Source organism: Panthera tigris, chromosome C1, assembly GCF_018350195.1.
Source record: "Panthera tigris isolate Pti1 chromosome C1, P.tigris_Pti1_mat1.1, whole genome shotgun sequence".
Lineage (NCBI taxonomy): Eukaryota > Metazoa > Chordata > Mammalia > Carnivora > Felidae > Panthera > Panthera tigris.
In genome coordinates, this window is record NC_056667.1 from 51,392,896 (window position 1) to 51,418,207 (window position 25,312).

Below are 25,312 nucleotides of genomic sequence, written 5' to 3' on the forward strand. Positions count from 1 at the left end.
CAACCCAAACCTCACAATAATATACATATACTGAAAACTGCAAGAGCAAAACACACACACACACACACACACACAGTGAACAAAGTAATGATTTTGATGGAAACGGAGTTGCCTGTGAATTTCAAATTTTCATATATTTTGTAAATGCTCAAATTCATAAATGTTACCCATTTTGATTGTTTTATCATTTTATATATTTTAAACACCTTTTTGCAAAGTGCTTAATAAATTCAGCACTGGAATAGGAGGCAGAGATATGTGAAGTTTTGGAATTTAACAAGATGTGAATATCAGTACCTCAACTTTTATGTTTTAAAAGTATCACATAAGACGTAATTAAAAATCAGGGCATCTCAAAATGAAATATATGTATATGTGCTATATCTCTGTACTGCCAGTAACTATTAATTTGCTGCTTAGAACCACTGCTCTCCTCCTAAAAGCATAGCAGAGATGAGCTGGTTCTGCTTAATTTCTACTTCCCAGAGGAGAACACACCAAACTGGGAAGAGAGAGCACTTGGTGTATTTGTTTTTTTTTTTTGTCTAAAGAGAATTACTCGTGTTAACCAGTTAAAACTCCTGGGAAATCAAAGTACCATCACTAACTACCATCTATGAGAAGAAACCCCTAAACTTCCTACAAATATTGCCTGCCACTGTAAGCAACCTTATGGTAGATAAATGGAGCTGCTCTTGAGATCCCTTAGTTATCGTTACATTATATTATGATTTTAGTTAGGCGATTCTGTGCATATCCTGGAAATATGTATGTACAGTAAATCTCTTTCTATAGCTGCATTAATATTCAACATGTATATGATAAGCTAGCAATAGCACAACATCATTCATTTTCAAAGCTGTGCTCACTCTTGTTATGCATTTGCACCAAAGCACAGAAAGCCCCTGAGTAATCCTTCAAGGAAAAGTTAGCAGAAGCTGGGCTTACTGTGTGAAAGGGAGGAGGGAACATCTCTAAGAGCTCAAATCACCTCTTTGTTGTGTTCATTGGAATCCAGAGAAAAATGTACCATAGCTTGCCAGGCTGCACATTTTGCTGTAGCACTGCAATAAGTGATGGAAGCAATAAGTCCAGAGCCTGCTACCCAGGAAGAGCTTTTCCAGCTGGAATTTGGAGATCGACTAAAAAAGTTCTTCCCCTGAAAGATGGATTAAATTGATCATTTTTTCCTAGACATAGTGCACTTCAGGCTCATTTTGCTTTGTAATTAAGAAGAAAGCCAGAAACATCATTTACACATTAAGAATTTAATAGATATATTTTTCTAGCTTTATGCATTAGCACAGGACAGCCCATTAATGAAATAAGTCTTCCTTCAGGGTCAATTTAGATGGCTGTAATCTTCTGCAAATATATTGCAAATGAGGATCATTTAATGATCTTAAAACTAACTGCCAGGAGAGGATTGTTATAACTCTCCAGACAACAAAAAGAGACTTGGCATAGTGTGCAGTAGCCTTTCTTTAATTTAACACATGTTTAATTTCTACCCACTACATTTGTAAAAATTGCAAATATTATCTTTTGTCTAGGTTAGGTTAGTCTCTGGCTTGGCTGACCTGGGAGGTTGATTTTGATCATGGAAACTTAGGGGTGCATTAAATGATGGTCAAACGGATAACAATGTTGCACTGATAAAAATACATCCTTTGGATTGTTGATATGAACCATGATTGGCAAGCTCTGCTGAGCTTCCCTTGTTCTGCTCCAGCTCATCTCTTTCTGCAGAACTTCTTGTCTGACTCTACTAACTGTACACATTGATGTCTACTGTTACAACAGTCCTTACCATATGTTCAGCATTTAAGCGTTTTAAAACTTCTTTCACATGTGTGGTCTTATTTGCTTCTGAAAACAATACTAAATGGCAGGTGTGGAGCATCTCCATTTCCCTTTATAACAACTAAACAATCTGAGGTTCCAAGAGACAAAATGCTGGGCTCCATCCCCACAATCCCGTTGCACTCTTCCCATCCCTAGTTAGTAAGAGCTAAAATTTAGATCTTCAGACACTTTGTTTAGTATGTATTCATGTCAACCTTGGGATTCCTCACCTTTGTAAAAAGTGCTGGTCTAAAAGTTGTAGAAGCCTGGAGGGAAGATTGAGCACAATTTTCCATGACCTCAGAGCATGTACTGGAAAAACTAAACATTTCCCCCTAAAAATATAGCAGGCAGTTTATATGTATGTGGTAATTATCAAATGAGTGAAATAGATAATAAATAGGTAATAAGTTCATGGAAGGGAGAAATATTATGAGATACAGAGGTCAGAGAAGATTTCTTGGAAGAGGTAGACTTGAAAGAAGAACAGTAGTTACATGGGAGAAGAGAAAGCTGTTAGGCAAAAAGGCAGCATATACAAACATGGGACTTTGCAGTCAGATAGGCCAGGGTTCAAGTCTTGACTCTGCCTTTTATTAACTGTGTGGCTCTAATCAAATTACTTAAGCCTCATCGGTCAAATGGGAATAATTATTAGCACCTACTTTATAGAATTGTTGTTAATAATATCTGAGATGATGTTTTATAACGGTAAAATGTTTAGTATAGTGGCTGGTACAGAATCAGTATTCATTACTAGAATAGCTTAAGCAAAGGAATAGAGATGAGATATAAGAAGGATTGCAAAAAACAGTGATTAAATTAGTCAGATTTGAGCAAACTTTTGTGGAAAAGAGTAATGAGAGAATACTACAAAAATTCAAACCAGATTGGGGGGGGCGCGGAGCTGATGTCAAAATAACAAATTTTCCCCAGTGGCTTTCTATTTCTATTTGCAATTCAGAATCCTTTCCTGAAACAAAATCTTATTATCAATGTATAAAAAAGATACACATAGAACTTTTCTGGTTGGAGCAAATGTAGAAAATCCAGAGCCCCATCTGCTCAGCATCCCCAACCATCCCCAACATTCTTTGGAAGGAAACCCAGGTTTGAAACCATGCTTTCAACAACAGGAAGTATTGAAGTCTTCTGCTCAGGGAAGTGGCATGGTGAACACTTACCTAACAGCAGTAAGCAAATGCAACGGAGAAGGGAGACATGAATAACCAGTTATCCTGTTGTAGTTGTCAAGTGATAAGGGCTTGGAATGGAATAGAGTGGTGGCAGTGAGAACAAAGAGGCACAGGCACCAAAGACATTACAAGAGACAACTTGACAGGTCTTTATGAGATGTTTGGGTGGGGAGGGATGAGGAAAAAAGGATCAAAGATGATTCATGAGCTATAGACCTGAGCAAGCATTGGTGGAATCCTTAGTTGACCAAGAACTCCTTTTTAACAAATGTTTTTATGGGATTAATGTTTCTTGGAACCCACTGTGGGATATGCTGCTCTGAAAGCCAACAAAGGACCCTTGAGGAAGTCCCATTCCAATCATCATTGACTCATTGTAAATATACAGAGTATTAGGCACAAGACTTCTGCCCTCAAGGAACTCCAAGCATAATATGGGAAGCTCACACATAACCCATATTCTATACCCACAATATTTACAAAATGCATGATGTGTTTTGGAAAAAGCAAGTAATTCATGTGGCTACAAATAAGAATGCCGGCTTGGTAATTAGAGTGGCAGGTGATAAGGCTAGAAAGGTAGGCAACAGTCATTATTATTGTTGTCATTAGCTACCATCTATTGAATACATGCTATATGCTATGCATCATGCTAAGTATCTCACACGCATTACATCAATAAATCTTCCCTAAAATCCCATAAGGTAGGTACTATTATCATCCACATTTTACAGATGCAAAAATAAAGGCTTAGAGAGGTTATATAACTTACCCAGGTCTCATGCTGTCTAACTGGAGAAGTCTGAACACAACCCTGACCTATTAGAGCCCAGGGTCTGTGTGCTTAACCATTGTGATACATGGGCTTCTTAAACCATATGAACTCTTTTAAGGAGTGTAGACTCCACTGTGGAGGCCTTGGAAAACCAGAGAAGGTTCTGCATTTCTTTCTCTCCTTTGACAAATCTGTGAAAACACTTTGAGTCAGACCCAAAACAGAAGAAAATGACACTTGCTAAACTACCAAACCACATCTACCTTGCAGGGATGCTCATGAGTCACAGCCTCAAAACTGCCTGGGGATTTTCAAATAAAAGGCCCTTATGTGTTTGCAAGTTACTATCCTGCTGGGTTATCTTCTTCAATAACTGTTTCTTCGCATTGCATTGCTGCACCATGAAAATCTTGCTTTATTATACCTTCTTCAGAGAATCCTCAGCTCTACATTCTGCCTGTCGTGTGGGTTTACTGAGAGCTAACTTTCAAAGTCATGCATTCTACGGTAAGTGTATTTTAAACCATGCAGCATCACATTAAAAAGAAATGGCAGTCATTCTGCCCTGGAAACTGTTCCCTAGCATGACATTACTTTAATTCACTGGCTCCTTGTAATCAAGATCTAATAAACAGCACCTTTAAATAAGTCCTACACACAGCCTGCATTGTTACAATCAATTGAACTACTTAAAAAAGAAAACCTCTGAGGCTATCTGGAGGCATTCTGTGCTTCCCTCTGTTTTATGGCACAACCTTAGACACGACGTGTAAAAAGGTCAAGACAGCATGTAGGCTTTTGCATTAAACAGCAGAACACTAATTAGTTTTAGTGACAATGGGGTTCTGTTAGTGTGTTCTAATATTTTGATGCTTAATTTTGTTTGAAACCTCTAGCCATAATACACAAAAGGTCTTCTATCTTCCAGTTTTTCTTATGCCTTGATTTTACATCCCTATTATCTATTTGAACAAAGGATGTATATTTTCCATTTCTGTATTTTCATTAAGAGTCTATTCTAAAATCTAATTTCAAAATGGTTCATTTAAAAGAACAAGAGATTTAACATGGAACCTAATATTTCACTATGAGTTTCAACATTTTTTCAAATTTCAAATGTAAATTGTGTTAAAACATACTATCAATGTGTTTTAATATTTATGCATGTTAACTATCCAGAGCAAGAGTACTATGTTATAAAATGTTAAACATTAACTGTTGAGTGTCAAAACTTTTTAAAAATTGGATTTCCACATTTCTGAAATCTATTTTAACAGGAGAAATTATATAGTCCTTCAAAACCAAAGAATAATTTTTTCATCACTATTTGTATCTATATCCTTATTCTTTTTTCTAGGATATAGGTAAATACACATCTATATCATTATTCTTTTTTCTAGGATAATAGGTAAATACCTAAAACATTCTCCAGGATTAAGAGCTGCAACTGAAGAAAATAACACTATTTAAGACTTTATTAACAAACTGGTATGTATCCAAAATACCAATTACTGTAAGTAGGGTGTAGTACGGTATGACTTTCTATAATGTAAATAACAAACTGAATAAATTTTCCTCAGCTAACTTGGAATTGCCAGTTCCTTGTACGAGACAGATTTATGCCACATTTTGGTATCATTTACTGTTTTTTAAAAATCAGTTTGAGGTCATAAGCTTACATTGGTCACCATCTTTTCAAGAGGTTATTGGGCTAATGCTTTAATAATACCTCCTGACGCTGTTCTCCCATGGGATTAAAAGCAATCAAATCTGTAGGTGGGGAAAAAAAACCCACATTCTTCTTTGTTCCCCCTAGCCGACTTGGCTGTGGTCTACAGAAGCTGAACTTTCATTAAAAGAAAATAAAGTTTCTAGCCCTTCATCTTGTAAAGGTAGCGTCTTTATACCGTAAATCAATACACTGCTGTTTGGTTTGCTCTCCAGCTAGACAGACCAAAACAATATAGCATCAAGGGAAGTGGGAGCATCCCCTCCAAGCCATTTGTCTTAATGGAGTGCCCACTTCAAAACTGACTTCTTACTGCTTCCATGATGCCAATTTAATTGTTATCAAGCAAGACCCAAAGAAACAAATCCAATTATAAAGCCAATTCTTTATAACCAAAATGGGATATATGTGGGTGTGCTGTAGACTGCTTGCCATATACTAGGCCCTGTAATAAACAAGTAAATACATCACCTTATTTTATCTTATGCGAGAGGTGTTGATTCTAACCTCCACTTTACAAAGGAGAAATTGGAGACAGAGAAGTTAAGTAACTTGCTGAAGGTCACATAGCTCATTAAGTGAAACAGCTGGAACTCTCACCTAAATCTGTCCAATACCAGATTTTAGTCTCTTAACCACAATATCATGTTGTCTAGCAAAAGCAATAACCTAATTCTGCATTCATTTATATTCTGTACTGTCTCTGAACATTTCCAAGGATTTGCCTCACAATGACTCTTATTGGAACAGAATAAAATGGAATTTTCTGGTCCATATATTTTCTGTACTCAATGGAAATGACACTCAAGTCTTGAAAAAGGGTAACGCACACAAGTTATGGAGTCAAAGTATCTGGGTAATTTAGGCAAGTTACTTAACCTCTCTGAGTCTTACTTTCTCATCTGTAAAATGGAGGCAATAATAGCTACTACCCAGGATCGTTGTTAAGATTAGAGTTAACAATTTATCAAACACTAGCTTCATGACAATCACTCTGTTCAAAACTTTACTTGCGTTATCTTAATTCATCCTCACAATGATCCTCTGTGGGTTTACTTATCCTGACACGTATTCATCCATTCATTAAAAAAAATTATCATCTGCTAGGTTGAGGAATCTCTGTTTGGCCTGGAAGCCTCTAAAATTTCTGATATGCAATAAGGTTGCTCTGTGAAAGTGCTGCACCTAAGTTATGAGTATTGCCTGAGGTCTTTTGCATATAACAAGCAATACTTCCTGATAAGTCTTCTCTGATAGGTTAGAGTAGATTCCTCACTGTCCCTCACACACACTCCCTTGTCCCAAATGTATTAATTGTGTACTCTCTACCCAAAGTTCTTTCTCCTCCTTCTCAGTTTTCCAGATCTACCCTTTAATTCATTCATTTATTCAACAAATACTTTTTGAATGCCTACTGTGTGACAGGAGCTGTCGTGGGTGCTTGCGATTCAGAAGCAAAAAAAATCAGAGAAAAAAAATCCTAACCCATGGAACTTACATCTTAGTATAATGATTAATCATTCTTTACAAGTATAGCATAGAATAGAGTATTCAGGGTACAGACTGAGGATGGAAATGGTCAATGGCTACGAGGTTTCAAACAGAGTATTAATAATACGAATACCCCTTTTCTCTAGTGAGGCCATGCAGACCTCTGGGTTCTGAATCACAATAACCTGTGAGTGGTTAAGCAGAAGTAAGTCACCCTACTTTTTGCTAAGTCAAGGTTGGAGGGCAGGGAATAGAACTAAACACTCTCCCATGTTTCCTCCAAGGAGCCACTCTGTCTTGCCTGCTTAATGATTTAACCTGTTTACTGTTTGGTTCTTTTTCATCATCACCTGCTGCTTACTGCCTCATCTGTGCTCCCTCCAACTGTAAAGGGGGCTAGGAAAGGGGCATGCTGAAGTACACCTGGCTCTGAAAGTCTAGATTGGTTTTTGGAAAAATCCAAACTACCAACTTAATAAAAACGAGCTATATTTTAATAGTGCAGCAGTAAATTATTTTTCAAGAATGTAGCTACTAGACCATCATAATACCCAATATGTCTTGGTTCCTAACTCAATATTTTTAATTACTTGCCTTTATTGGTCAGACAAAATGTAGAGTCAAGTTTCAAGTAATACCTTTTATTGGACTAATGGTGGAATATTGACAGAGAAGCTTTGGGGATATAGAAAACCCCCGCTAGGTCAGTAAGGGATTGACTCTGAGGAAAGGATTTCTGTAGGCAGAGAAGCCTCTCTGTCAATATTGTACAGTTTGCCCAATAAAGGGTATTACTCAAAACATGCTGGGTGTTTTGCTTTTACATTAAAAAGAAATGGAGTGTTGTGAGCTAAAGATGTTATTATATAGGATAAATCCTATTAAAGGCAGTTATTTCACCTGACCAAACCTCTATTCCCTCATCCAAGAAATAATAAAATCTATCCTGTCTACTTGATAGGGTTGTTGTATATCATTAGTTAACGTTTATGAAAATATTTTATAATTGGTAAGTATGATGAAATAAGTGATTTTTTATTGATCATTAATATGCCTAAACTGTTAATGGCAATAAACCTAAATTAATAGATACCAAAGAGGTATTAACACTGCAAATGACAATGATGGGAGAGAGAGAGAGAGAGGGCCAGGGAGGAGCAGAAATAGAGGGAGAGAGAATCCAAAGCAAGCTCCAAGCTGTCAGCATGAAGCCCGATGTGGGGCTCGAACTTGTGAACCATGAGAGATCATGACCTGAGCCGAAACCAAAAGTCAGATGCTTAACCAACTGAGCCACCCAAGAACCCCTAAAAGGCTACTATTAAAAGGGTTAATCTTTGTAGTTGAGGATGGTCCTCTAGGTATGAGGTATTTATACCAGTTTGCACAGACAAGTCTAGACTTTTATGTCTCATTGAAAGTACTGGTTTATTTATTTTGATCACAAATCAAAATTTGTGGATTTGATCACAAAGGAAGTCAAGGAAATTGTTACCCTGATTATTCCAAAACGAAACAAGAGTCTATTTAGAATCCAATTGAATCCAATTTGAATTCCCATTTCAATATTCATGATTTATAATGTTAATTCAAGTTAACAAAATACTCCTGAGTGCCTACTATGGGCCAGGCAATACAGTTACATCATGCCCATTAGCATATTCATTCAGAGGTAGAAGGTGTTTATAAGAGGACATATCATACCTAGGGAAAGATAGCACTTGTCCTTTAGTACCCAATTAAAATGGGTCATGGTAACACCTGTGAGACTCATTTCTTTCTTACTGTCTAGGCTTTCCTTTTGCAAGTTGTCACAATAAGATAGTTCCATTAATGAATCCCTAGTAATCTGAAAAAGAGCAAACCCATGATTGTTCAATGCCATTCACAAAATCCCAACAAAAGCTCTGTATTCTATCTCAGAAAGAACTGTTGGATGCTAAATTGATTCTTCTTTCATTTTGGAATATTCAGGGTAACAATTTCCTTGACTTCTTTTGTGATCAAATACAAATAAATAAACCAAAACTTTCAATGAGACACAAAAGTCTAGACTTGTCTGTGTAGACTGGTATAAATACCTCACACCTAGAGGACCATCCCCAGCTACACAGATTAACCCTTTTAATAGTAGCTTTTTAGGGGTGCCTGGGTGGCTCAGTTGGTTAAGCATCTGACTTTTGGTTTCAGCTCATGTCATGATCTCACAGTTCATGAGTTCAAACCCTGCATCAGGAATCGTGCTGACAGCTTGGAGCTTGCTTTGGATTCTCTCTCCCTTTATCTCTGCTCCTCCCTGGCTCGCTAGCTCTCTCCCTCACTCTCTCTCTCTTTCTCAAAATAAATAAACTTAAAAAATAGCAGCTTTTTAGACCAGTTTAATGTATTTGCCAAAATCTTAATTTTCTTCAAATTAATAAAGGTTATTCAGCTATCATTTTTGCTACAAGCTGTTATTTTTAAAACAACTCATCAGATAAGTGCATCCAGGACCAGGTAACTACTTCTTGAGAGTGACTTCTCTCATAAGAGTCAGTAACTGGCAAGAGTAATGTTTCTAAGAAACCCCACAGCATAGGATGGAGTTTTAGAGAGTTCAATCTGAGATCTATGTCAATAGGGGACCATCCGTACTTAATCAGCTGAGACAATACAATGAGGGTAGATTCTTTTTGCTAAAGGTATCAACAGTTTCAAGTATACTGGTGTCATATTAAACTAACCCAAATTCAGCTAGTTTAGTTTATTTGCCCAATAATTCATTCAACAGCTATGAATGCCTACTATGTGCTGGGCATTGTGCTAGATGTTAGGTTGCTTACAATCTATAAAAGAGGCAGGCATGGTAACAGATGTGATGTGGTGGAAACGAAGATAGAGCAATTAAAGGAGATGAATAAAGGTCTCCAAGAAAAGATGAAGCAAGAGAAGAGTTGTGGGAACCAGTAGGAGTCAGTCAGAAAAGAGATGGAGCTTGTAGAGAGGGGTTTCCAAAAGGAACAGCATATACCAAGGACCAAGGAAAAGTGAAAGTAAACCTCATTGTCGTTTACTCTATGAGGCCCCTTAAGGTCCCATGTAAGCTTGTTTCAGAGCTGCCAGGAGGCCCAGTGAAGTCACCTACTATAGCTCTGTCAGAGGTCCCTGCTTAGAGTCCTAGATAGAGCCTCAGGTGGTTTTGATGCCTTAGCAAAACCTTTCCCTGAGTAGAAGAGGGAAGGCCCAGCCTTTTCCCACTTGAGGGAAAAAAAAAAGCATTTTTTGAAAAGATCAGCCCTCTAGGAAACTGTCCTGGAAAGACAGAGGGAATCATTCTAAACCTGAATTAATATTCTTCAGCCTTATTATCACACTCAACCTGAAATTTATCCTCACATGAGAAATCCTGTCCTTTCTCTTCACACAGAAGAGCACTTGGCTTCCGTTTTTATTTCTGATGCCACTTCAGGCTGTTGTCCAAGGAATTTCCATTCGCAAACGGAAGTGCATTCACATTACAAAAGAAAATGAAGGTAGGTAAAGGCAAAACTGAGAGCAGACGCTTGAACTTGGCTTTAACAGAGAGAAGAGTTTCCAAACTCGAGATACCAAGAAATCAATAACTCCACACACAAAACTCAATAGCACTATTTTATATTCAGGCCATTCATACCCTCTGGCTACTGCTTTGTTTAAAATGGCTTTTAAAAAAAGTAGTAATAACTAGAAGCAATTGTTTTCCTTTTCCATTCTCAGTTCACCCGGTGATTAGACTGAGGTTTGTTTGTTTGTTTGTTTGTTTCCACAGGCAAAGATGATGTGTGCCAAAAGGGATTTTTTGTAATGGCGTTATATACCTCTAGTAATAGGATTTTGCTATAAAAAATCCAAATGCAACCTTAATGATAGAGACACAAACACAGCATTAAGGATAATGGTATCTTTGGGCAGCTAGATGAATTGAAACATGCAAACATGGTGTTAACACTTTGTTCTCAATATAGGGCCTCACTATCCATTCAGACTACACATAACTGGCCAGAGTTAAGTAAGTCAATATTAGTTTCATGAATGCAAAAGTATCCACTGTTTTCTAGTTATCTGATAAATCAGGATTTCTAAAATTGTTTTAGAAAACTCTGTAATTTCACAAACCATTATTCTAATAGGTTTACTTGATTGGTTGTTGCTTTTTTTAAACATTTCTGCTTTCATAAGAAATATTATAAGAACATGACCTATGAAAAGCCACAGACTCTGAAGAACAATCATCAACAATTAAAGAAAAAAGAAAGGAAACAGTTCCCTACTGAATATACTCTTTCTACTTCATAAGAAATGTCACAGGGCTATTTTTTGTGTCTGAGAGAAATGGTGTTGTGATGACTTGTCCCTTTGCACAATCACATGCTCTGTCCTGCATTTGCACCCCCCAACACACAAAACAAAATGAGACTTCCTCGAGACCTGCTTTGGGATTTCTTCTGGCAAAGAAGCTTTCCACTCCGATTGCCATGACTTATTTATTCATTCCATAAATACTTGCTGAACATTACTGTGTACCAGGCAATGTGCTAGATTCTGGGGTCCCAAAGGTAGAATGATGGCGAGCCCTTTCCCTGACATAGTTTATAGTCTGATACTTGGAGACGTGGATAAGGAAAAGGACAATTATGGAGATACATGGATATGGGGACAAACTGGGTGCTCTAAGAAGGGCCACCTAATCCAATCTGGAGGGTCAAAAACACTTTCCTGAAAGACAGACTATCGTGACTGAGTGCTGAGCCAAGGGAAAGAGTGGAGATATGGGTGCTGAGAGGCGGATTGGATAGATTTAAACAAAACCTAAAAAAAAAAAAATATTGAAAATAATCAAGGAGACCTATGAAGTCAAATATTTAGAACTAGTCACTAGGAGCATTTCTAGATATATATGGTATGGAACAGTAGGATTTGGAATCAGAAAACTGGGTTCAAGGCCAAGGCTCTAATTCTTGTAAACTATGTGACCCAAAATAAATCATTTAAACTCTCTGGGGAGTGGTTTTTTTTTTTTTTTTTTCCTCATCTGTGAAGCTAGAATAATAATGTACCGGTTCTGCCATTCTCATAGAGTTGTTAGGCTCAAATAAAATAGTGGATGTGAAAATACTTTTTAAACTGTAAAGCATTACACAAATGTTAGTTATTATTATTAAAACAAAAGTAGAAGTGGGCTAGTAGAATTAATAGGATTTAGACACAAGAAAAAAACAGAGATTATGAATATAAAGTGAAAGATAGTTCCCTATCTTGCTAGGGTAATGGCCAAAATTAATTTCCCAAAGTCCGGGAAATTTGCCAGAAATATATGAAGGAGGTGCAAATTCCTATTTTTAAAAAAGGGAAGAAGTTTAATATGTGATAAAAAGCAGTGCTGAAAAGAAGGGGAGCTCTTCTCCCTATTTAAGATGTCAGAGAAGGAAGCAACAGGGTACAATACACCATCAAGAAACTAAGCTCTCATGACCATACGGATATTTCCAGCAGCTACAGCATTTAACTGAGAGCATACATTTTTAAAACTTTAAACATAAAAAATAAGGAATATGTAAGCCTACTGGAGTAAAAACCAGAAGAAAAAAGTCAAGCTGAGGTGAAATGTCTGTACAAAAATCAGATGATAGAAATATGTATAGGTAGAGTAGGTTGATGGAAGAGGAGGGAAAAGCTCAGCAAGAACATAGACACCCATTACGAGCAACAGACATATTGAACATCTTTCTGCAGGCACTGTGCTTTGTGCTGGGGCTAGACAAGGCATGGTTCCTGTTCTCTAGGGGCTCACAGTACACTAGGAAACCTCTTAGAGCATTTTAGAAACAAACAGAACAGAGTGATAATGAGCTTAAGACCTAATAACAGATGGTCTAAGGTGGTGCTAAAAGAGAGATCAAAGATATTGGAGTTGTTTATGGAGTTGTTTGAAGCAAAAGAGAAAATTTCCACAGCTCACAGCATGGCCTATATAATCACAGAGGAAGAGGAGCCATGCTCTCCTGGGTCTGAGGATTACACTGCTGAGTCCTCCTTGGCCCTTAGCATTGCCTGCAGGAACTTCTGTGCAGCTTCAATGGGAGCACGGGAGAAGTGCAAAGGTTTTAATGAGGACATACTTCAGAGGAGAGGGGGAGCATATCAGGAGCTGTGGCTTCTCAGGTTTACTTAGAACAACATCATCCATCTTCATCATCAGTCTCTTCATCACAACAACAAAATAGCTTCAGTGTGTATGCCAGGCATTTTTCAGGGTGTTTTAGATACATTCTGCCACTTACAATTCCTCTGTAAGATATACATTATTTTCTCCATGTTATCAGAGATCAGAGCAAACTAGGTGCTTGCACTGCCTTCAGGCTGGCCTGGAATAATGCAGGGTCGTCCAAGGCACAGAGACAGCAGAGCTAGTGGAAAAACATGGTCCAAGGAAACCTGGGGACATAGATTGTGCTGGACACTGAGCCTAAGGGTGAGGGGGAAAATGATAATATAATAATGCTATTAATTATTATCATTTATTGACACTGAGGGCCAGGTGCTGGGCTAAGTGCATCCCATGGTATAAGAAGCTCATCTGAATGTGTCTCTGAACAGTGAGAGCACACCTAGTCCCCCCACCTCGTGCCAGGTTTTATACCCGGGTCACAGGTTTAAAGGCCAGAAGCCATTGCCCATCGAGTGGATGGACAGGGAAAAGATTATGAAGCAAGCAAATTGACCAGCTATGCTTATGGTATTGTGTGATTTGCCATCCCCATATCAATAAAATTTATTCCTATGTGGAATAAAAATATTAACAAGGAATGATGATGTGAAGATACACATACACAGCATCATTTCAGCAATAGCAGAAGACTATAAATAATAAGTTCTATTTATCTTTTAAGGCTCAGCTCAAATGTTACATCCTCTGCTACCTGTTGGATCCGGAAGGACAGAGGTTCTAATTTTGGTTCTGCCACAGTACTGTGTCCTTGGGCAAGTTACTTAACCAGTCTGAGGTTCAGTTTCTTTGTTCATCCACTCAACAAATATAATCAAAGTCTCCTATGCATCAGGCACTGTTCTAAGCATTGGAGATAAATCACTGGAGGGGAAGGGGAAGCCCTATTCTCAAGGAACTTACATTCACAGGGGATGAGAGACAATAACAAATAGGTATGGTTAATGGTGATAAGTGCTCTGAAGAAGAATAAAGCAGGATAAGGAGACAGAGAGTGACAAGGGGTGCTATTTTCTTTGTGATTATCAGGGAAGCCTTTACTGATGAGTTGAAGTTTGAGCAGAGATCTGAATTGAAATGAGAGCAAACCATTCAGATATTTGGGGAAAGAGCATTCTAGGCAGAGAGAACAGCAAGTACAAAGGCCCTGAGGGGAGAATGTGCATGTTGTGTGTGAAGAATAGGGAGGTCAGCATAGCTAGGAGGGTATATTTTAAGGAGAGGAGTGAGAGATAAGGGCAGAGAGAAACTGGGGCCAAAATTATTTGGGGCCTTCTTAGCCATGGTAAGCTTTTGACTAACCATAGAGTTGTTGTGATGATTAAATGAGATACTGAAGAAGGAGTGCTTGATACACATAAGGTGCTCAATAAGTGGTAGCTATTATTATTACTCCTTTCCCAGCAATTATAAGAGTGAGATAAGAAAGGACAGTAGGATTTTAAAATCTTTCTTTGAAATTATTCCGAAAGTGACAAATGGAGTAAGACCCTAGATCCGAATGGTATTTCCTGTCCCCGTTTTCCCCCTCCCTGTCACCCTGGAGCACTTTTCCAGTTATGATAGTTTAGGATAATTTGCTCCCATACCAAGCATAAGAGACACAAAGAAAGATACCTAACAACCCATCCTGGGACCCAAATGGAAGCACCAATGATTTTAATTATAACTTTTCAATTGTGGCCACCATACCCAATTATTTGGAATCCTTTTTTTAAGACATTTAAAATTATATTGGTAATTTGCTTTTCCTTCCATATATGGATATGTTCTTTCACAAAACCACTCTGCCTCTCAGAGGCTTAAGAACAGTAACTGTTTGAGAACTGAAAATGATGAGGTAATTGCTAACTTTTCAGCTAATTCTTTTTCATACGTTCATTATTCAAAAATAAAAAATGAAACCCACAGAATATAGTGGGCAGAGTTAGAAAAGGATGTTTTATATATCACTTCTAGAAGATTTGCAGTTGTACTTTGTGATTCAGAGCTTAGTAGGCACAGAATTTAGAATAACTCTGTTTATCTGTGCAAACTTTCCTTAGCCTGTTGCAACTCCCAAGTCCAACTCTTACACATGGGTGTTGGGTAGAATATACTGAATAAAAAGTATACAAAGACTTAATTTTTCTCCTGCCTACAAAGATCTCCAAATCTTTACTATTCTGCACAGCTGCCTAGAATAGACAACAGTAGAGCCATTGTCCATGATTCAAACTGAAGAGGAGTGAAAATACCATTAACCCTTTAAAACAGAATTATCTTATTCTTTTGATTTCACTACACACTATAATGTGTTTGTGGCCATATTTGGATCATATCCGGTTAGAACACAGGAATAATAGATATCATTCAGATAATAATTAGCCATGTACTTGCAATAGCGGGATGTGAAGTCAAAGGAAAACACTAAAAATGTTGTTTTTTTGGACCATGACAAAGAGCTTTTTAAATGAGTTTGAGCATTTTTTGTGGCTGACTCATGTCTGGAGGCCTCACTATGGTCACCAATGCTTCAACTTTTGTACTTTTAATTTCTATCTTTGACAATTTTAAATACTAAATAACACAAGGCTTTCTTATTGCCTGCAAGTGCATATAGTTTCTCTTTGTTTCCTCTATTTTCTGTTTGTAAGCAAATGCTACAATTTTAGATCACATGTTTTAGCCATTGTTGTTGATTAAAGGGAATTATAACATGTCTTAGGATAATGGACCTTACAATTTCACCATTGATGTTTTAAAATTATAAAATCAATCCTATAAATCCTAGCCTACATTTTATTTTTTTTACTTGATCTAAATTAGGTATTATTTCTTTTGCACTTGGCAAATTAAAGTTCTAATTACAGGAAAATGAATAATAAATTTTGATAGTATGAATATTTACTTACTTACTTACTTACTTACTTACTTACTAAAAAAGACTAAAAGGACATATACCAAGATGCTACCAGTGGTTACTTTGGGGAGTAAAAATATAGGTGATCAATTTCTTCGTTGTGCTTTTATATATTTTCCAAATTTGCCCTGGTAGTCATATATCGCTTTTATAACCTTAGAAACTTTTCAATTTTTTTGATTGTGAAAGAAAAAAACAAGTCCAAACTCTTAGTAGATCATTAATACATTAGAATCACCGAAAATGTGCTCCTACAGAAACAGACCCTCTCAAAGGAAAGTAATTAGTTTCAAAACCCTCTTTTCTTAAAGGAATACTTAAACTTTGATTTCATAACACAACACAAAGTTCCATTGAAACAGATACTTGTTGGCAGTTCAGTACAGGAATTTTATTTCATGTATATAGAGAATGGAGAACTGGGAAATTCTTATTTAGCTTCAGCATCCCCACCTTATTAAGATGTCTTAAAATATCTACCTGTTCTTCACTCACTGTTCATGCACCATCTGGACTCCTAAGTCAGAGAAGGAGAAAAAAAAGGAACATTGGACCATTTTGCAGCAAAATCTATCTGCATGATTGATACTGGCTGCACAGAATCAATCTGCTGGGCTACGTTTTGGCATTTTAAGCATGGACCCTTTCTTTCCTCCTGCGTCTTCAGAGATAAATTTCTTGGTCTAGAGCTTTACTGATTTTTTAAAGGAACTACTCAAGCCTCCTCTCTCTCGGTCTAACTACTCCCTCTGCCTTCTTGGCAGAGATGTTACCCCTTGACTCTTTGGGAGAGCCAAGCGACCACTTAAAGACACTCCTGAACAGCTGACTCTGATATTTGGCAGCCCATGCTTAGCTCTGTCCATTTCCCTGAAGTTCTCTTCTACAGGTCGGGCTCTATTGAACTTCAAAGACAAATACTGGGCACAGAAATGACACAGAGAGGGCAGAGGGGCATGAGAACTGGACCTTGAGCACCTAAGTGCTGAAACAGTTTTTCTTTGTTCTTAACTGGTGCCTAGCTAATTGTTGGTGCTTAGCAAAGTTGAAATAATAAAAATGTTACTATTAACAAAAATAATAGGATTTTAAGCAGAATGATGTTTGGGAACCATTGTTCATAAAAAGCTAAAGGACAGATTCTGGCATCTTTGATCTTTCCAATGTCCTAGCTTGAAGAGATTTGTTAAAATGTGCCGCCCTTAGGGGGTAGAGGAGTATAGTAGATCAAACAGGGGAACAGGTCCAATGGGAATCTCACTAAAAAGCAAGCCACTTAACATCAAATATGAATACTACAAGTTAAATGCACAAGACTAATTATTATTCTTGCTTCAAGTAAATTTTCCCTCTGCCTCAGTTGGCTTTGGAAGCAGTTTTATCATTGAATATGGAATATTAGTCAGTAACAACATATGTGTCCTCATACTACTACTTTGTTTAAAGCTGAAACTAAGATAAAAATAATTCTTGGGTATTTCTAGCCACCTTTGAATTCTCCTCACTTAAAAGCTAAAAGAGAATGATCAGAAGAAGTCAACAAGAATGGCAAAATGTGGGTAACTGTAAAACTGAATGATAAGGAATTCATTATGGTTTTCTCTTTACTTTTGTGTATGATTGAAATTTTTCATGATGAAAAGTTCCTAAAAAGCTAGCAGCAAATTACAGCCATCTGTGTCCTCATTTGGCCACAAAATATTTTGTGTGATCTCTGAAAAGTTTCATCCCTGTCCCTCAGTTTTCATAACTATACAAAGTTTGGTTAGTCTGGATAATGTGCAAGGTGTTCCTTCCTGCTCTTGATTTTTATGCCATTTTCTGCCTTTAGTCACATTTTTCATAGCATCCTCTAGGTCTTATGAATTTCATAATCTGAGATCTATGAGAGATCCAAGAAACTGGAGTGACTAAGACCTGTGCTTCCATTCCAGATCTCATACACACTTGCTTTGGACAAGTCACTTAAACAGTCAGTTTTCTCCCCTATAACTAGGAATAATAGTAGTACTTTCTTCCCTGGTTATTGTAAAGACAAGATATGGAAAGTGCTTAAACACAGGACCTGGCACCTTATATGCTCTCAATAAACGTAAGCTATTGCTGCTTTTGTGATGGTGCTTATTATTATAGCCATTCTCTTGCAGCCTGGAACATCTGCCCTTGATCTATCCTTTCTGACTGAAGAGGCAGAAGGAAAAAACATTAAAAACAATGAAGTTACGAGTGACTGCAGGTGGATCGCTAGTTTTTCCTGAAAGCATATACTTGCTTTACATAAAGTGTCAAGAAGTCAAAATAGGGTGCTGTGCCTGCACACACACCTCACACACCAGAGCTCCATGAGCTCCAGCCTCTTTCTTGAGCTGTAGAATTTTCCTTCTCGACCAGGTATTTATATTATGAGCATTATTTTATTAAAGTATTGTAAGCACAAGTCTGAGAGTGGCATTCCTGATTTAACTTGTGCTCTCTCCTTGGAGGTATGAGCAGTGGCCCCAGGGAAATTAAAGGTCTAGATTGTTAGTCTAGTCTAGTTAATAGCCCTTCTGATTTCAAAATCAAAGATCAATTAGCATCTAGTGTGGACCAAAATAGCTACAGAAAATTTTTTTTTCTAATCTTAACAATTGCTTTACAAAAGCAACAGAAATTCAACCATGCAACAAACCATGACTTGAGTACCCAAAAGAAGAATTTACACATAGTACCTACTTTTTGAAAAGCTCTAAGTGATAGATATTATTATCCCCATTTTACAGATGAGAAAATAGAGATTTAGCAAGGTTTAATAGCTTGCTCAATGCCATAAAAGCTGGTAGGTAAAAAAACATAAATTGTGGCTACAGAATCCACATGCGGGAACAAAATTAACATCACCTTCTTGAAAGAAAAAAAACTTACTGAAAAACAGTTTTTAATTTCTGGAAAGAAACTCATGGAGATCCTCTGCCATGGTTTCTGCTCTGTTCCAAAGCAGCAAATGCTCATTAGATCTCAGGTTAAGAATGCAATAAAAATGCCTGCAATCACTTTATGAATTATACCTTGGTTTTGAAAAATCTCCCAATTTTGCTGGACTTTGTCAAACAAAGGCCCTAATTGTCCACATAACACAGGCATAATCCTCAGCATCAAAACTCTTCCAGTGAGGTTACATTGCATCTGACCATTATCTGTTAGCTTAAAAGAAAGCTGACAGGAATGATGGGGCCAGTGCAAGCTGTAGAAGAGATCAGCCATTCTCTTAGGTGATGAGAAAGACACTGCACACACATTACAGGGTTTTTAACCTTTGTTTTGTGCTCTTTACATGATGACTTTGACCTGGGAAAAGGGTAGTAAAACAGACACTCTTATGCTAATTGGAGTGTGAATTTATACAACAATGTGGGAAACAATTGTAGCAACAGGCACCAAGAGCCTGAAAAGGCGTTTTTGTCCTTGGACTCTAATTCTTCTTCTTGAATCTATGACAAAGAAATTATCAGAATTATGGAAAAACTTTATGTTCAAATATGTCCATGACAATGGAGAAAATCCAAAACAATCCAAATGTCTGATAATAAGCTAATAGTAAATTAATTATGCCAAAGTAAATTAAGGCAGAACCACACAATGAAATAGTATGTCTCCATTAAAACTTATGCTTACAGGGGTGCCCAGATGGCTCAGTCAGTTAAGTGTCCTACTCTTGATTTTGGCTCAGGTCATGATCTCACAGTTCATGAGACTGAGCCCTGTGTCTGGCTCTGTGCTGACAGTGCAGAGCCTGCTTGGGATTCTCTCTCTCTTCCTCTCTCTCTGTCCCTCCCTCACTTGTGCTCTCTCTCCCTCTCTCAAATAAAATAAACATTAAAAAAAACTTATGCTTACAAATCCATTATAAATTATGTCACTGTGAAAAATGCTTGTGCTATTGTGTTAAATAGAAAAAAAATACAAACACCACTCCTATGACTACCTATATTAACTTCTCTCTGTCTTGGTTTCTTCATTTGTAAAATGTGACTATTACTAATAATACTTTCTTTGGGTTGTTATGAAGGTTAAATGATAGCATAAAAGTAAGCTTACAGTAAGTAAGCACTGAGTTTTAACTATACAATACAGGTATTGTCATCCTCATTTTACATTTTTTTAACATTTTATTTTTATTTTGAGAGTGATATAGACAGCAAGCTGGGGAGGGCAGAGAGAGAGTGAGACAGAATGCCAAGCAGGCTCTGCTCTGTCAGCACAGAGCCCAACATGGGGCTTAACCCCACAAACAGCCAGATCATGACCTGAGCCGAAATCAAGAGTTGGACGCTTAACAGACTGAGCCACCCAGGTGCCCTTGTCATCCTCATTTTATAGATGAGATGACTGAGGCACAGAGGGTAACTCAAGAAGCAAGACAGCTGAGGGCAACTAGCAAAGACTGGATTTGAACTTGTCTGGCACCAAGTCCCATGGCTTTAACCACTACAGAATGCCTCCTGCTAGAAAGAGGAAACTCAGGAGAGCAAGTCAGATTGGAAAAGAAGTTACTGTCATTTTAAAAATAGTCTTGAACAAACTGAGGGTTGATGGGGGGTGGGAGGGAGGGGAGGGTGGGTGATGGGTATTGAGGAGAGCACCTTTTGGGATGAGCACTGGGTGTTGTATGAAAACCAATTTGACAATAAACTTCATATATTGAAAAAAAAAAAGAAAACAGAAAAAAAAAATAGTCGAGATGATGAGTTGCTCAAACACCATGTCAAGAAGTCAGATCATTACTTTGAACTTCATATTATTTTATATTTCTATGTAGTATTTTTTAAAGAAAGCCATGCTCAAATTAGACATGAAGGATATGCATACTGTAACATTGTTCTTCAGAATTAGATGACAACTCATCTTCTTGAGTGGAAGAGAGACGAGCAAGGTCAGGAGAGGAACTCAAAACATTTTTGGGAAAACAAAGCAAAACAAAACTTGTATCTAGAGAGGAAGAATAAGGAAGAAAAGAGAAGACAGGAGTTGGGAAACCATTACCTAAAGAAAATAGGTTGGCAAAGTTGGTGCAATCTTGCTCTGTAAATTCCTAAGGGAGTTTTCACACAAAGAGTGATATGGGGGAAGTGGGGAGGCTACTGGGAGGTGGGTGAAGGAGTGAAAGGAAGATAAACACCCTCAGGACAGGGAGATATCAGCAAAATCACTGAATTAGTGGAATCTTCATGGTAACAGTGGAGGTTTCAAGGGCAACTGTGCCTTTGGAAAAAAAATGAAACTGATCAATGAGAAATGGCCAATCATCTATCAGGCTTAAAACAGGTATGCGACTCAGGATCTCAGAACTGAGTTTAGATTTTATATGTATAAATTTTAGATTTCATATGTATAAATACATATGTATGTGTTTACACACACACACACACACACACACACACACACACACATTAGAAATAGGCATAAAGAAAGTGGGCTAAGAAATAGTTCCTCTGAGAATTTAGTAAGGAGACAGATCACACTTCCCTCTATTATTTTTAAAATATTAATACCTAACGAGTTATTCATTTTAAGGATGACTCTTTTTCTAATTTTGCAAAATGTGCAATAGGTCATCCCAGAGACTCTAAAGATTTGGGAGGTCTTTTAGCACAGTGGTTTAAAACATAATCTCCAACCATGGTTTGAATCACAACTCCAACACATACTAACAGTGGGATTTTGAGCAATTTAACTTCTTTAAACTTCAATTTCCTGAAGTGTAAAATGAGAATAAAATAATGCAAAACATATTATACTACATAGATTTTATTTTTTTTTAATTTTTTTTTAAACATTTATTTATTTTTGAGACAGAGAGAGACAGAGCATGAACAGGGGAGGGTCAGAGAGAGGGAGACAGAATCTGAAACAGGCTCCAGGCTCTGAGCTGTCAGCACAGAACCCGACACGGGGCTCGAACTCACAGCCCTCACGGACCGCGAGATCATGACCTGAGCTGAAGTCGGCCGCTTAACCGACTGAGCCACCCAGGCGCCCCTATACTACATAGATTGTAAAAGAGAAATCATAATAAAGTGCTTAACACAGTGCCTGGCACAAAGCACTCAGCAAATGTTAGCGGTCATGATTTATAGCAACACATCAAAAAGACTCTAAGCTCCTTGAGGGCAGGGACTGTGTTTTTTATCTTTGAGTATTCAATGCCTTTCACAAATCCTGGAACATAAGAAGCAGGCTTCACTAACTAGTTAGGAAACGACAGAAAAAAAGGAAAGTGGGAGGCAGGGAAGCAGGATCAGGGAGAAGTTTATCATACGGGAGAACATGAACTGTCAAATGAATTTTAATCCTAACAAGAGATTTAAGTGTGAAGCCTTTATTTAACCTTCATTCACTTCTTCAGTTCATTTTTCATTCCAAAAATATGGAGAGATGATGCTAGAGAGACAGAAATAGACAAATGGGACAGAGTCTCTAGCCTCACAATAGTTACAGTACAACGGGGAACACAGATATTAAACTAATAATTATGGAAGGCAGTAGGCCTGAATGGTTAAGTGTAGTTTCTTTTGTTCTGTTTTATTTTTTTTTAATGTAGGTTCTTTAGAGTCAAGAAGTTGTGGATGAAAATTCAAATCTGAGTCTAGAAGGGAGAGGTTAATTGATTTTCCCAAGTTCACACTATTAGTTAATTCCAGTGGGGAAAATAATAAAGAAAACTTGAATTTCTTTGCCCTCTACCCCAAGATAGTTTGGGTATATAACTGTCTGGACTTAGGCTTTCCCTAGCCTAGCATTTTTGTTTCTTTGGTTATATTATATATATTGTATTAACAATCCCTTGCGTAGTAGCTATTTTCCCTGTTACAGTATAAACCAGGTGTGACTGAGGACTACATATGCCTTGCTCTTCACAGAATCTCCAGCAAAGGTGTCTGAATTAGTGTTGTCCAATATGGTAGCCAAAGCCACCTGTGTTTATTGAACATTTGAAATGGGGCTAGTCCAAACTAAGATGTGCTGTAAGTATAAAATGAACACTGGATTTGGGGCACCTGGGTGGTTCAATCGGTTAAGCACCTGACTTCAGTTCAGGTCATGATCTCACAGTTCATGAGTTCGAGCTTCACATCAGGCTCTCTGCCCTCTGCATGGAGCCTGCTTCAGATCCTCTGTCTCCCTCTCTCTGACCCTCCAGCGCCCTCTCTTTCATTCTCTCTCAAAAATAAATAAACATTAAAAAAAAACTTTTTAATAAAAAAAGAAAACACTGGATTTTAATTACAGGAAAAAATCTCATTAATAATTTTTATATTGGTAATGTATAATATTTGGAATAAATGGGGTTAAATAGAATATATTATAAAATTAATTTTGCTGGTTTGTTTTTTCTTTTTTTTTCTTTATATAGATTTTATTTTTAAGTAAACTTTACAGCCAACATGGGGTTTGAACCCACAACCCCAAGAGCAAGAGTTTCATGCTGTATCCACTGAGCCAGGCAGGTGCCCCTGTATTTTCTCTTTTAATGTGGCTAAGAGAAAAGTAATAAATTTTGTGTGTGGTTCACATTTGTGGTTTACATTGTATTTCTATTTGACAAAGAAGATGCTCCACAAATTTTTGCTGGATAAATGAATGAACGAATGAATAATCAAGAAGGCCTATGGGGTTTTAGGAAGAGTAAAACCAGCCTGTTCTTTGTAGAATGATGCCTGACAGGTTGATGACCCACCAAGTCTCTTTACTAATTAATTAGGAAGTCCAGAAGGCTAATCTGCGTATTTTACCCCATGTTCCTTGGCAGCTAAACCACCAGTGATAGGGTTTGCAATGCATAAGGGTTCGAAATATCCTATATTTTTCCCTATCAAAAAAAAAAAAAAGTTCCAGTCATGTGTGGAAAAGCAAAGAAGATTACAATCTTATTACAAGATTAAAACTTCATAACAGAGTACATCCAAGCAGGCCAAACCAAAAAGGGTATGGAGAACATACATTATATTAAACTATGAGTTATTTTATGTGGGCCTGAAACTGTGGGAAGGAAATGAGAAGGAAAATTACAGAGGCAATAGAAGAAAACGGAATTTTATAGCATTTGGAGATAATCTTTGAAGAAAAATGCTCAAAGTAATGCTCTTGATGAAAAGGAAAAAATGCCCAAGGAGCCAATAATTTCCTAAGGTATCTGAAACCACCCAAAAATATATGAGAAGAAAAAAATAAAAAGGGAAAGAAGAAAAGGGGTGGGGGAGAGAAGACGGAAAGAAAACAAACCAAACCTGGAAACTCACACTCCAAAATGACAACAGTGATGCTCTCTAGATGGTGGGATGGTAGGTGTTTTGGTTTTCCACTGTGCCTTTTGCTTCATTTTCCAAAATTTCTATAATAAAGTACCACTTTGTAATCAGGAAAAAATGCAATAAACTGTGTCTTAATTAAAAGGATAAAGGGGTGAAGCTTAGCATAGTGACAGAATGACAAGCCAGAAAGAGAATGCAAAATCTGTGGCAAGCCTGGAACCAAAAACCTCAGGTGGCTGGGCAGAGTCTGACACACAGAAAACCAGGAAGATCAAATAGCTACAAGAATGATGGAGTGGGTACCAGCAGGGAGTGGGCCAATGAAAGACCACATGCGAGAAATTGGGACTCAACCTTCGAAGCTTGAGGTGACAGAGCTAAGGGAACAAGACAAATGAACCAACTTTCAAAGCTAAAATGATGATGGATAGACCTGGGAGTAGCCAAAGCCTAAAAAGGGAAGAAAGGTCCTGGAAGAAGTCCTGAACTTTATCAGATTCTTTGCCTGAGGTTGAAAGAGAAGGTAGAGAGTGATCAGTTAATTGTCTAGTATTTATTAATATATAATTCACTTAGGAATTCAAGATGGAAGATGGTAAGCTACTCACACACCAAAACCTGCTAAATGCAAGGAAATGTATCAAAACTTTGGTCTCTTTCTGATAAGACAGACTGTCTTATCAGACAAGCTTGGGGAATCATTCATTCCATACCTATTTATTGAGAACTTACTCTTTTGTAGGGACTAGGAGGTAAAAGTCTAAAACAGGAACCCAAAAGTCCAGCAATAGCCCTTGACTGCTCTGGTTTCCTGTACCTGTAAGCTATAGTAATGAAAT